Consider the following 13,582-nt stretch of genomic DNA (forward strand, 5'->3'; position numbering starts at 1 on the left):
CTCTCTCTATTTTTTCTTGAACCAACTGTGCTGAAATCTCACCACTATATAATGAAGGGATCTCATCAGAGCTGCAGTAGAGCTGTGTATTGTACCACGGAGGGCGCTTCCAGACTGTCACTATTGTCAGGTGGAATTCAACCATATCCTAGCAAGTTCAGTCTGCACAAATCAAGCTGGTTTGGAGCTCCTGTGGTACAAAACCACTTTCCCCAAAGACTGGGCTTTTCTCGACAAGGAAAGTCATTGGAAAATGCACTGGGAAATGTAGGAAGCAAAGGGAAGGAGCTATCGGAAGACTTTTGAAATAGTCCTTCAAGAAAGCTATAGTTTGCTTGTCATCAAGTCCCTCTGCAAACAAATCAGGCTTCATCATCATCATCATCATTAGTGGCTGCTCATTAACTATAAAAATGCAAATACTTTCCTCCAAATGATCATATCTACTCATGTAGTGGGGTATACTGCGGGAGAGTTTTGCCAACATGGATATTGCACCAAGGCAGAATTAAATTCTCAGTCTGGCACAGACAATTTAAACACCACCAACGCCAAGAACTGTTTCAGTTTGCTGTTCAAAATCAGGATGCTAGATTAGAGGTGGGCAAATCTGTCAATTTTGGTTTCTCTCAGTTTCCTCAGTCTTGAGTTTAGCTCTCTGCAATTCCCACATTAATTTGCGATACAGGTACATGTTATGAAAATTCACCAGCATTTAAATGTGAATATATCCTAATTTACATATCTTTGCAAAGCAATATACAAATACAATGCATTTCTGTATGTATGCTGTTTTCATTCATATATGCACTTTTTATGCACACTTTACCCTAGCATATCTATTTGTGAACAAGTTACTTGACGTGTAGAGCGTGCAAGGCACTCTTCATTCTCTCGTGAGCTAAATATCCCAGTGCACATGTACAGGTTATGTTTCAAGCTTTTGCATTAGATAAAAACTTTCACTACTGATTTTTACTGAAAAGCTTTGGCAACCAACCTAAAATACTGGCTCTTGCACAAAAGCATCTGGCAACAGGCTCCAGCAGACCTAAAGCCAGCCGGATTATTATCCCTCCCCCCCTCCTGACAGTTGGCACCAATACATGTAGGGAGCATATTTGAAGCCAAGGCCTCCTAAGCTTAGCTCTGTCTAATAAACATTGTACAGCTTGGTATGATTACTGACAGAGTTCAAAATGTCCAAGTGCAGTCAAGTCTCAGTACATATCTGTCCCCTTCTCTTAAACCAGGAGCACACAAACCAGTCCTAACTAAGCAGCTACAGGTAAACAATGAGTATTAATCAGAGAGATCTCACCCTCCAACAAACTCTGATTATAACAGCTGGGACTGTCAGGACACAGAAACTAAATTCAAAATGACATACTGTTACTAGAATCACTGCTCAGTGCACTTTGAGAAACATTTTTAATGGCATAAAATTACAGTGAGGCTGTGCATTTTTTTTTTTTTTTTTTAGCAATAGCACACTGAGACCAAAATTAATCACAATACAGAGAATGACCCAAAAAGTCAAATTCAGTGAGTCGGAAGCACAGTTTTCTAGTTGCTTGTATGCCTATATCATGTGCCCAACTTACTGCAATTGGGAACTGAGTTGGAGCTCCAGCAGTCCATGGGGAGGTGATCACACGATCATTGCCAGTATTCTGTGTTCAGTACAGATGTGATGATATATTAAAACCAAACACATCGTTATCAGTTCACAGAAAGTCATAAATATGAAGCTGCACAACCTGTGACTCACCAATGCAGCCCTTCAGCCGTGCTTTGTGACTAAAAGCCAATTTACACAGAACTCAGGCTTGTGCCTCCTTGGTGCATTTTGCTTGAGCTAAAACACAACACAGGCTGTCTTTGGTGCAAAACAGTCACTGAAAGGGAATAGAATAAAGGAAATTGCCTTCAACCCCAATTCCAGCATGCAGAGAGGGTGAGATTTTGATGTTGTTGTTGGCATCTGTCCGTCTCAAGAGACAATGGAGTGTGCCTCTAGGGGTGAAGTTAGCAGCATCGAAGTGACCTCCCAGGGGCACAAGCATGGGCAGTGTATATGGAGGTCCTGGGCTGCCCAGACAACAAGACTTTGCTCTCAGCCTTTCTGATGTGGTCCAAATGAAAGCAGAGTAATACATTCGGCACTAGCTGGGCTGCAGGAGTTGTAAGAAGGCGGATTACAAGGACCATCCAACCGTCTTAGGGACTCCACTCCAGATTTGTGTGGGATTTACTCCTTAGCCTTTTCTTCTCCCAAAGATAACCTGCAAGGCGATGGATCTTTAGGATCCAAGTTTTCCTTCTCTTAAATGGGCCACCTACCCAGGTTGACAAGCCCCACCTGCCCCTCACTTCCCTCTACAGCATGTGCTGAAACCACCTTCTTAACCATTGGACCCACTATTGGTCTCATCTGCTCAATCCGCCGCAGCCTGTCTTCACGTGCAGGGGAAGTCCCTGATTCACTGAGGGTTTGAGACTCACTGGCTACCCTCACCTGATTTAGCCAGCCAGTCAAAGTCATTCCCATGGTGTGGCTGCTGTCACATGCCAACAGCTTCTAGGAACCACAGGTAAGAGCTGAGTGCAGGTGGGGTCCAAAGGCGGACAAACTATCCCAGAAGGAGCATGACATGTTGTCCACCAGAGGTACGTTTAATAAATGTATTTGTTTTATATAACTCCTATCTGAGTCTTTAGTAGTTTATCCATTGCCCCACTCCTTTAAGTTTTCCTCTCCATTTTTACCCTTTCTACCCTCTTGAACTCCTTTTGAGATTCTCCTCCACTCCTATTAAATTAGTCCAAGAGCATCATGCAATTTGCTCTTGCGCAGCAAATTTCTCACCCCTACCACAGTTGGGGTTTTTTTTTTGTAGTGCTTTCCAGAAATAGGACCCCCCCCCCGCCCCCCAACCCCAGCAGCACACCTAGGTTCCATACATATTATGGGCTTTAAATGCAGCTAGGCTGCTCCTTCTATCCCCTATTCGGATAGAAGCTAGTTTGGAGAAAATGCATCAAAATGCAGTTTTTCATAAGACTAGTATTTCACAGGCTAGATATGGATTGTGACTAATGCCATGTGTACACCACTTCCCAACCAGCAGTGGGAGTGCACTGGATGGAGAGTAAGTGGAAGTGTGTCCACAACCTCACATTCATTGCAAACAAAGAAATATTACCCGTACTAGAACACAGGTGCTCATTTCTCTATACATAGGAAGCTGCTCCTTCTTTCCATTCACAGGCAGCTTTGTATGATGCAAATTTGCAATGGCAATTAGGATGCAGAAATACAAAAGTCTCAGTACTCAACCACCCAACTTAACATGTTCTAGGAGGCACATGTTAAATAGCTGGTGGATAAATGCAGAATTTTTTTTATCCCTAGCAGCTTATGTGGAATCCAACACCCAATTGACTGTCTGAAGAGCAGAGGGCTGTGTTAACCTCCTTGAGAAGTAGAATTTAAATCGCTGTGACTTTATTTCAATTTTAAAGCCTTACTCAGCATTGCCTGCAACCCACTGTAATCCAATGGCTTCCCAAGAGAATATAATATTTCCATAATATGCTGCAGATGAATTTACTTTACACGGTAAAATCTGGTGCCCACTACATCCTGAAGAGCTAATGAAAACAAATGTTCTTTGAGAAGCAGTGAGCTATCTGAACTCAACCATGTGCAAGTGATACTTAAGAACTTCCAAATGGGAATGTGGTTCATCATGCTAAATGGCATGGAAAGGATCCAGATTGGGGTGGTGGTGGTGGATATTTGGGGAGGGACTGCTGGTGATGCTATTTAGGAAGCTTGATTGCCACAGGGAGGAGCGAAGGAGACTGAGAATCTTGAATGGGTAGGAAATACTCCACACAGCAAAGTAAGATGGCGATGGCACGGCAGTAATCAACATGATTCTTGTGTATCAGTCATTTTAACAAAAGAGACCTTTTATCATTCCTGTACATGAGTATTTGTATACTAAAATTGAAAGTGGTGTTAGCTCCTTTAAAAAGAGAGACTAAATAATGAAAAAGATATAGGAAATCCTTTTGTCTCCTGGATTAGTCAAAAATTTGATTTATCTTCTGTTGCCATTAAGAATTGGACAGACCAAGATCCTTGGGTTGCAACATTCTTGCTGCATAGTAACAGCGTAATGATGGTGTATCTCATTCTCCTTGGCATACCAGAGTATGGGACTGCTTTGCTTCTTTACTTGGTTTGAATGAAACCCTGATTACCTTTTCGCTTCTATTTGTTTTGCCAGAGAAAGAAAATCTATGCTGCTCAATTGGTTTGCATCCTCCTTTCCCAATAGAAGTGCTTTCAATAATAAATGTCACCCGCTTGACAGGTCTATAAATGAAGGAGATTTTATTTTTGTTTTTTAAAAGGCCAACTTCAGCAAGACACAACACTGAAACAGGATTTTTCATATGCTCAAATACACTGGTGCGCTTAACCAACATACAATCATTCAGCATAAAAAGCACATAGGTGTACTACTATGTGTGAGGTGCCTTTATTAGACAAACCATAGGAAACTGAGAAAACACTGCACCTCTGATTTAGTACACACAAGCAGCGAGAAACTCTCCATATGGAAACACCCCAGGATGTTGCCAGGTGCCACTACAAAGGTCACACGATCCATTACCCAATTCTAATGTTCAGATTTCACAGTATAAGATTTTGCAGTGGCATTTTAAAGGTGAAAGTGTTATTTTGGAAGTCTGGTATATTTTCCACAAACTAATACTTTAGGATTTGCATTAGAAGTTTCATTAGTGTGATTATTATGATAGTCTACTGTCTGCTATGAATGTTGCAGTGCTTGGAGAACAAACAGGAGGAGAATACACAATGTCTAGCAATAGCTCTAAAAATAAAATTAGCATTGTAATGCAATCTTTAAACAAAAGTGGCTCCTTTCTACCAGCATGCAGCTTTTAATAACAGAATTCTAATGATGCAAACAGTGTGTATTTTAGGCTTTTATACCTTCGAACATTTAAATAAAATAATTTGTGTTCACTGCCCCATTTCCAGACCCAACACTTCCACTGTTGGAATTCACCACCTACCATGTAAGGTGGCTGCCCACCTTCTAATCTTGATCCCATTGTCCTGACCCTTTTAAGAGAAAGATTACATGTATATTCAGTTTTTTAAAAGCTACTAAATAGCCAAGATAGCACCCATAGTTAAGATGGTTGCTTACTTGCGGCAGTCATTTTTAAAAAGCATGGGTATGTGTGGGAACACTGTAAGCTAGTGGCCATGAGTAGAAAGAGAACAAGGAAACTGAACAGTACCTGTTATTTCTAAAGAAGCATTACTAGGGATGGACCATTCTACAAATCTTGATGACATTTCAATCTGCGCTGATGTTTCTAATTCTCATCTCGCTCCTTAATCCCAGTTTGACATTAATTTCCCCCCGGTTCCATTAAAACACACTTTTAAAGAAACAATTGCAATTGTGTGTGTGCATATTATATACATGCAATGTGTGCATAGTGTGATGTACAAATTTTATACACCATGTAGCTTGAGCCTCTGTAAGTAATATACTTTGTGGTCTGTCAGTGTGGCATAGTGGAAAGAACTGGAAACGGACAGAGCCATAGGCAGAAATGTGGTTGGTGGCTGAGTGAATGGTCTAGCATATGAAGGAGGAATGCCACCATAGTTCAATGAGAATCAGCAAAGGTCAACTAATTGGAGTACCAACTACCCCTTGCATACTCCTTGCTTACCATGGAGGTTAATGGTGGATAAGACGTGGTTGGCCCAGTGCAGTTTCAAGATGCAGAATTCAAAGTGAGGGGATGAAGAGAGGGCCATATGTCACACATACCAATGGTCTAATTAGCCATGCTTAAAGTCCAATGCAATCAGCAGGTTATATAACTGTTTTTCTTTTATTTGTACTGTTGTTACAGCAGACACCCTGAGCATGATTTGGTGGCAAGGTGGGATACAAATCTGACAAACAACTAAAATATTAGTCTATTGAATGGAGAAGCAGAGCATTTCATGCACTCAGTACAGGATACTTTGTAGATAGCAGGTATGCATAGGGTACATATGTATGTGTTCTTGTAGAAGTGACACAGCTGGAACATTTTACTTTGAAGCAGGACAAAGTGCACTGTCTTTTTCTAGCCTCTCTCCTCCGCCCCTAGCAAATGTTATTAGATGATTTTTGAAGTGAATGCTGAATGGCTCTATAATTATTGAGATGGACATGCAAGTTTCAAGTACAGAAAGTAACAAGAGGTGAAATACAAGATTCCCATTAGCAATGATTTCCTTCCTTCAGCAGATGTGCAGTGTATCACTGAAGCAAATAACGTTGCACAAAATAGAGAATTCAAAGTCTTTCCCAGGACTTCCACAGAATTAATTTACCCCCTGCCCCAAATTCAAACACCCACTAGCTTTCAACAACAATAGCTGCATGAATTGCAATACTCTTCCACTACTGATGAGAAACCTCTGCATACCCATATTTCATTGAATTGAATGCTTAATCCTATAGGTTCATAATCAGAATCTGCAGAGATCAAAGCACCTAAGATGATGGGTTTTTAAGAGTGACTCTATTATGTCCTGTGGAGGTGATAAGCTGAAGTTGTTGAACTTACATTTAAAGGAATTAAAGGCAAGATTCTATAGCCATTTATGGAACAGCTGAAACTCTGTTAATATTAACTGAGAAGGCCATGTTCCCTGTTATTAACACAGCTATTCTGTACTGAGGAAGGGTGTACTGTATTGCAGACATTGCAGACATTTTGGATAAATTTTTTTGACATAGAGCAAAGGAGGAAAAAGCATCATCTCAAGCAGGTGGACAGACACTGTTTTAATGCCAGTAAACATCCATCAGGGCAAGCAGACAAATTCACCATCCGGAACAAAACTAAGTGTGATTTTGGATCATAGGTCATAGGATTATAGAATAGGAAGGGGCCACAAGTGTCCAACCCCCTGCAGTGCAAGAATATTTTGCCCAACATGGGTCTCAAACCCATGACCCTGAGATTAAGAGTCTCATGCTGACCAACTGAGCTACCCCAACTTAATGCTCTTCCTACTACAATGAAACCAAGGAGCAGATACAAACATGGGTATCTGATGTCATTTCCCCGTCAGTGAGGGGAACTCTGCTGCTGGTGTAAGAGGACTGACCACACAACCAACTGAGAGGGGCAACGCATGTAAGAAGTATTATTCTTAAAAGTTATACAGCCTTGTCTACTTCCCTGGATCTCTGATCTGGCTTCAGTCCAGGCTGGTACATATAGGGATGGATGAGAAATTCCATATAGTTCAATATAAACATGTACAAACATTACTGGCAGCTTCCCCTTGTGACAATTTTCTCACAAGTTGCTTGCGCCAGAGGTGGATTTAGGGTGTGGAGCCTTGGGTCCACCACAACTAGGATTTAGAATTTATAACTATTTAGAATGGAGCACAAGAGGTGTGGGGGGAGGGGAGGTGCCAAATTTTGGCACCGCTCAGGATGCTGCTGAAATTTGAAACCCCAAGTCCATCACTGCTTGAGTAAAGTGTCAGAGTAGTTGTTGCCATCCTGGTTACGTCAGATATAACCCTTGGAACACTTCTTGGTATGTTGGACCAAGCATAGTTGTTTGTTTGTGCAATCATCCAAGTGACTCTTAGTTCCTCATTTCCAAAGGTGTTTCGCAGAATGAATGTTATGCTCTTGGCCAGTTTAAACCGCAAGTTAGGACATATATTCTTGCTCCATCCTCTTCCCTTCAGTCTAGCACAACTATATACCCTGTGAGAAATTGTCTGTCCCCATTGTCCCTCTGATGTGGCCTTTTCCCTTAGCTGAAAACTTAGATCTCATTCCAGTCCCGGGGTTTCGAGATTCCTCCAATACTGCAGTGGTGCATTATTTGCTGTGCACAAAAATAACAGTGGGATTTCTAAGGCCGAAAGCCTTAGAATACCAACCAAGTATAACCGCAACCTCTCCAGGTTTTCAGGCAGGCCTACATTATATTCTTGGTTGGATATAGCTCATAAGGTAGAATGACCAATATGTGGTGAGACCATCTTACCTTACTATGACCAGACCATCTTCCACCTCCATATTTCCCTCTGCCCCTTCTTGATTCGAGCAATGGATATGTCCAAATCCACACACTGCCCTGGGGGACTTCCAGACTGTTGCTATTCTCTGACGGGATTCAATTACATACAGTAAGCCCACAACTTACACACATTTAACTTGTAAGTATTCAGCTTTACACACTTGGCAAAAAAAGAGGGTGGAAACTGGGCTTGCATCTGGGCAAAAGACTTTGGCAATCCTGCCTGCCATTGCACTCAATGTGTTTTGAATATATATGATTTTGGCTTTAGGCTCAAACCCTGTAATGGATACTTTAGCTGAGATTCTTGTATTGCAGGGGGTTGCACTAGATGACCCTCAGGATCCCTTCCAACTCTACAATTCTGTGCATCTATGAATGCTAATTGCTGGATGATGTATGATGAATAATTGGAGAAGGATGTTGCAATACCAGGGGCAGGAAATATTTCACAGCCAGAGTGCCATATCCCCTTCCCAGAACCACATCGCAGTGGTAGGTGGGACAACAAAATGAGACTCTTATAATTGCATTCAAACCATGGAAAAATAAGTATTTACACATACACACCCCTTTCCATCCAAGCAAACAAGTTCACATATTCCCACCAGACAAAATGAGTTGAGTACCGGTGGGGGGCAGAGCAGGGCTGGTGAGAGGAATGTGGCCTGTGGAGAGACCAGAGGGCCAGACAGAGAGTCCAGGAGGACTGGATCCAGCCTGCAGGCCAGAGGTTCCTAACCCTGCCAGGGCACTCTGCTTTTAGGCATCCGAGAGGCATCAAGTTGGCCATGTGGAAATGAGATGGGCTTTCAGTCTGATCCAGCGAGACAGTTTCAACTTTCTTAATCTGTTACCTTAAAAGATACAGAGATGGATAAATCACACTGTTCCAAATGAACTACTGATCATTTAAGCAGTTCCACAGCCTTATTTTTGTCTGCGCTTCTGAGATTTTTTCACTTGTGTCCTATAAGGTTCCACCCAGAAAAAGAGAAAGATTAAGGTGGACTTATTGTCACTGTCAATTTATCTGAGGATGGTAGACAAAAAGAGCCAATCAGGGCAGGGAGATTAGCAAAGCCAATTAGGGTACATTTGCATATGCACAGCACAGCTATTGAGAAACAAATATGAAGACAATGGAAAATTAATAATCTCTGGGAGCCATTCTGAGGCAAGGAATTCCCAAGCTGAATGGTAATTGAGAAATAAACATACTGTGCTTATGCAGATTTGGATACCAAGAACCCATAAACAAGGATACAATAACACAACTGGGGGAGAAATCTACATATAGGAGTTAGTCATGTAATTATATTCCAGTATGGTGAGAGAATGAAATCTGTAAAAAGGCACCTAAAATGGGACAGCATCTGTCAAATTATGTTGATGTTCTCCATCCAGTTCCTAACGGAAACTTTTTAAGGCTCAAGAGTAGAGTATGCAAAGTTAGGTCATGATGAGCCAGTTAATTGATCAGGGAGTTAAGAGTGAGGAATTAGGGAGCAAACGACAAAGTATATTTTGTTATGAGTTGGGGGTGCAGTAGGCTGCATGCCAAGACCCTTCTAATTCCTCAATCCAACAAGTGTCAAAATCTAAGCAAGGATGCAAATTCCTGGAATAGCCAGGCTAGCTTCCTGGTGAGGTAATGGGTCATTAAGGTAACAAAGGGCAAATGAGTGGGCCCCCTCCCTCCCTTAACTTGATGGTAGTTAGAAAGACAATGGCCAGAGTGGAGAGTTCAGTTATGTGAGCTAGAAGCTAGAAACTGGAAGCAGCAGGCTGGGAAGCCAGAGAGTCAGACATGCTTGATTTCTACTGGAATCCAAGGCTGCGGCCATGGGAGAAGTAAGACCATCTCGGGTTGCTAATGCTGTGGGCCCCTCCGTCATAGGCACTGGTTGTATATATGTGTAATTAAACTATATGTAATAAAGACACCACAGTCTCCACTGTGCCTCATTCCAAAGGAAGCATGAACCCTGGGTAAACACTTGGAACCCCCGAAATCTCACACTGCTCAGAAATTAGGATGGTGTACAACAATATGCAAATGTGTGTAACAAAGCCCATACAACCCTCCCACCATAGCCTCTGGAATCTGCCATTTAGAGCAGTGGAGCAGAAGAGATGGTGAATACTTATCCCATTCCCTGCCATCTGATTTTCTGGTTGTTTTCTCTCTCCACCTACCACTAGCTTTGTAAGCACATCCACTCTTTCCTCCTCCCTTGCTGACTATGGCAGCTCCCCTATTATGACTATTTTTAATGTTTTAAATTGTGGCCACCCAGAAGTTACTGGACTTCAACTCCCATCAGCACCAGGAAGCATGGTCAAGGTACAATAGGAATTGTGGTTCAGTAGCATGTGGCATGGCAGAGGCTCCCTACTCATTTTAAATGAACTACATTAAATACATTTGCATATAATGTGTGGTTTCACACATGCATGTTCAAAACATGGTAGCTGCAATGTCAGCTGACAACTTGAGTATGTGCATGAGCTTCTAAAGATCAAAGGCAGATCTTCTAAGTATTATTAATTTAATTTGTGTCCTGCTTTTAGACCAGCCTTCATAGCATTCATATACCGGTAAAATACATCACTTTCAATAAAACTCTTTAAAAATTTAAAAATCAATTAATGGATTCATGAGAGATGACATCTGAGAACGGAGAAAAGAGAACTGGGTGAAAAACAGAATTTTGAAGCAATGGATTCCAAAACAAACCAATTTCCCCCTCTCCACACATGGATAATGTCAAGTTCCTCTGAACATTGGGTACAATGATAACATGTGGAGGGACCCAAAAACATCACTCTGGCAACAGGAGGTGCAAATATGAGTCAAGCAGGTGTGTGTAATAATGTGTTCGCCTGCTTCTTTCCTTCTTCCAGTTCACTCAAATGAGGCAAGTGTTGTGAAGTGTTCACTTTGTATGCATAATCTTTACACCAGCCCTGAAGAGTCACATACTGAAGATGCGAGGCCAAGAGAGACTGTCTCATATAATGACAGAGGTGAGAACTGAACCAGGAAATAATTGATGTGTAGCTCACACATTCAGCCAGTATGCTACACTGGCTTTTCACTTTGACTGCATCATGCCCTAAGTTGCCAGTTCTCATGGCTATCAGTCATCTCTAAAATAGTATGTATGGCATCCCTCGTGCCACAGCAGTCCATCTTTATAATGTTCCATAGACCAGAGAATGAACATTCCTATTATTCTTCATTTCCAGATTTTATTTGATCTAGCACACTTGCTCAACCCAGTCCACACTAATACTAAAAAAGAAGTTTATACATAATTCAAAAAGAATCTGCACACATGTGACCACAGGCATGCTAAACTATTTTATCTCTTTAGAAAATTGATGTGTGCTTTACAGCCCCTTGTCTACTTTATAAGGCAAATGTATCATTAGAGGAGTTAATGTTGACTGGCCTGTAGGCTATGGGCAGAATGAGATGCCACTGCTAAATCTGCATTGTGTGCAAATAATCTCCATTTTTATGGGCTTTCTGCATTATCTTAATTTCCTAGTTTATATATCACTTTCCTTTCTGATTGATGGCAGCCTGCCTCTATAGCTGGATGCTAATGGAACAAAATCAATGTTTTATATTCAGTCCCTTCTAGATAACCAGTGCAGGCGCATACTTACCTTAAGGACTGCAAAGCACTTCTGTACACATTTTCACATCCCTGTCGTTTGCTGAGAGTGCAAACTATTATGCACCCAAACATCTTCCTATCTTTCTCCAAATAGCAAGGGGAAAGAAAAGAAAACACTGCTCTGATTTTTTTAAAAAAATAATAATTCAAGGTCTTCTTAGTTTTCCCCGAAAAAACCCACCTCGGAAGCTAATGGCCTATGTCGCAAAACATTAAAATCATCTAGGTGTTTCTAAGTGCCATTTACTACTATAGGAATGCAATTCCTTATTACAACAGGCACAGATTTTGCCATTGCAATCGTATACACGAAATGCTTAGCTCGCACAACGTAACTTATGGACTTGGTTTCTTTTTTAAAAAGCTCAGCAACATTAGTCATATTTAAAAAAACACAGATACATTAAAATGCAAACCACCATTAAATCCACTAGGCTTTAAAATATAAGTATATTCCCCCCATCTTTTTCTCTTCAATTATCCTCAAAGGTACAGATTACCACTTTCTTTTCTGACAGAGGCTCGTGTGCCTGCCTATAAGAACCAGAAGAGTGCGAGATATTTAGCAGGGGCTGCATTTCTCATCACAGAGTTATATCCAGCAAGAAGAGAGGTTGTACCTCTTGATTTTCTCCCTGTTAGACAATGTTATTCGTGTCCAGAAAAGAGAAGGGAGTAGTGGTCAGGGAAGGTAACTGCACTTTGAAACGTTATATATATGTAAATTACAATTAGGGAGTTCAAATAAGGTTGACACTGCAGAAAGTGCTCAGGTTTTGTCAACTTCCAGAAAAATGGAATTCTTTAACTGTGGAGCAGCCACGCCGTGTGTCCATATATGTTGAATTTTGTGTTTTTACAATATTCATAAGGTCAGTGCTTTCCCCCCTAAAAATATGTTTAGGGGTACTCTCATTTTGACTCAAGAAAATCACCATTTCATAGTTCAGATTGGGGGAAATAAATACAGTAAATGGACAAAAGTACAAAGATTCACAAAATGTTTAGGGGTATGTGTACCCCTGCGTACCCAAAGAAAAAAGCACTGCATAAGGTGGCTCTAAAGCTGCAACTATGCTTATACAGTGGCCCTGTTTCTTGAATATGGAAGGTCTTGCTAACTGAAGATGGCAATGGAAGCTGATTAATGGGGAATTAGCAATAACAGGATACAAGATATACACAATCAGGACTTAAAACAGGCCCAGTACATCCAAGTACAGTGGTACCTCGGTTTGCAAACTTAATCTGTTCTGGAAGTCCAGTCTTAAACCAAAACCGTTCTTAAACCAAGGCGCACTTTCTCTAATGAGGCCTCCCACCGCCAGTGCCATTCCACTGTTTGGATTCCGTTCTTTGACCAAGGTAAAGTTCTCAAATGAAGACACTATTTCTGGTTTTGCGGAGTTCGTAAACTGAATCGTTCTTAAACTGGACTGTTCTTAAACCAAGGTACCACTGTACTGTAAACTCAAGTTTATAGCTATTCCTAATGTCAGTGCTTTAAAAAAAAATGTTTAGGAGTACTCTCATTTTCCTACTCATATTGAAATGCTGCCCCTCAATGAGGTAAAACTTAATTCACAAAATGTTTAGGGGTATGCGTACCCCTGCGTACCCCCAGAAAAAAGTACTGCCCAAAGTTAATAAAGGTGGTTTTCCTTCTTGTAACTGGTCTCTTAAGAAGACAACACACCTTTCCCAATTGCTGTGGGGAAGAAGCTAGT

The sequence above is a fragment of the Lacerta agilis genome, chromosome 1 (assembly GCF_009819535.1).
Source record: "Lacerta agilis isolate rLacAgi1 chromosome 1, rLacAgi1.pri, whole genome shotgun sequence".
In the NCBI taxonomy this organism is placed as follows: domain Eukaryota; kingdom Metazoa; phylum Chordata; class Lepidosauria; order Squamata; family Lacertidae; genus Lacerta; species Lacerta agilis.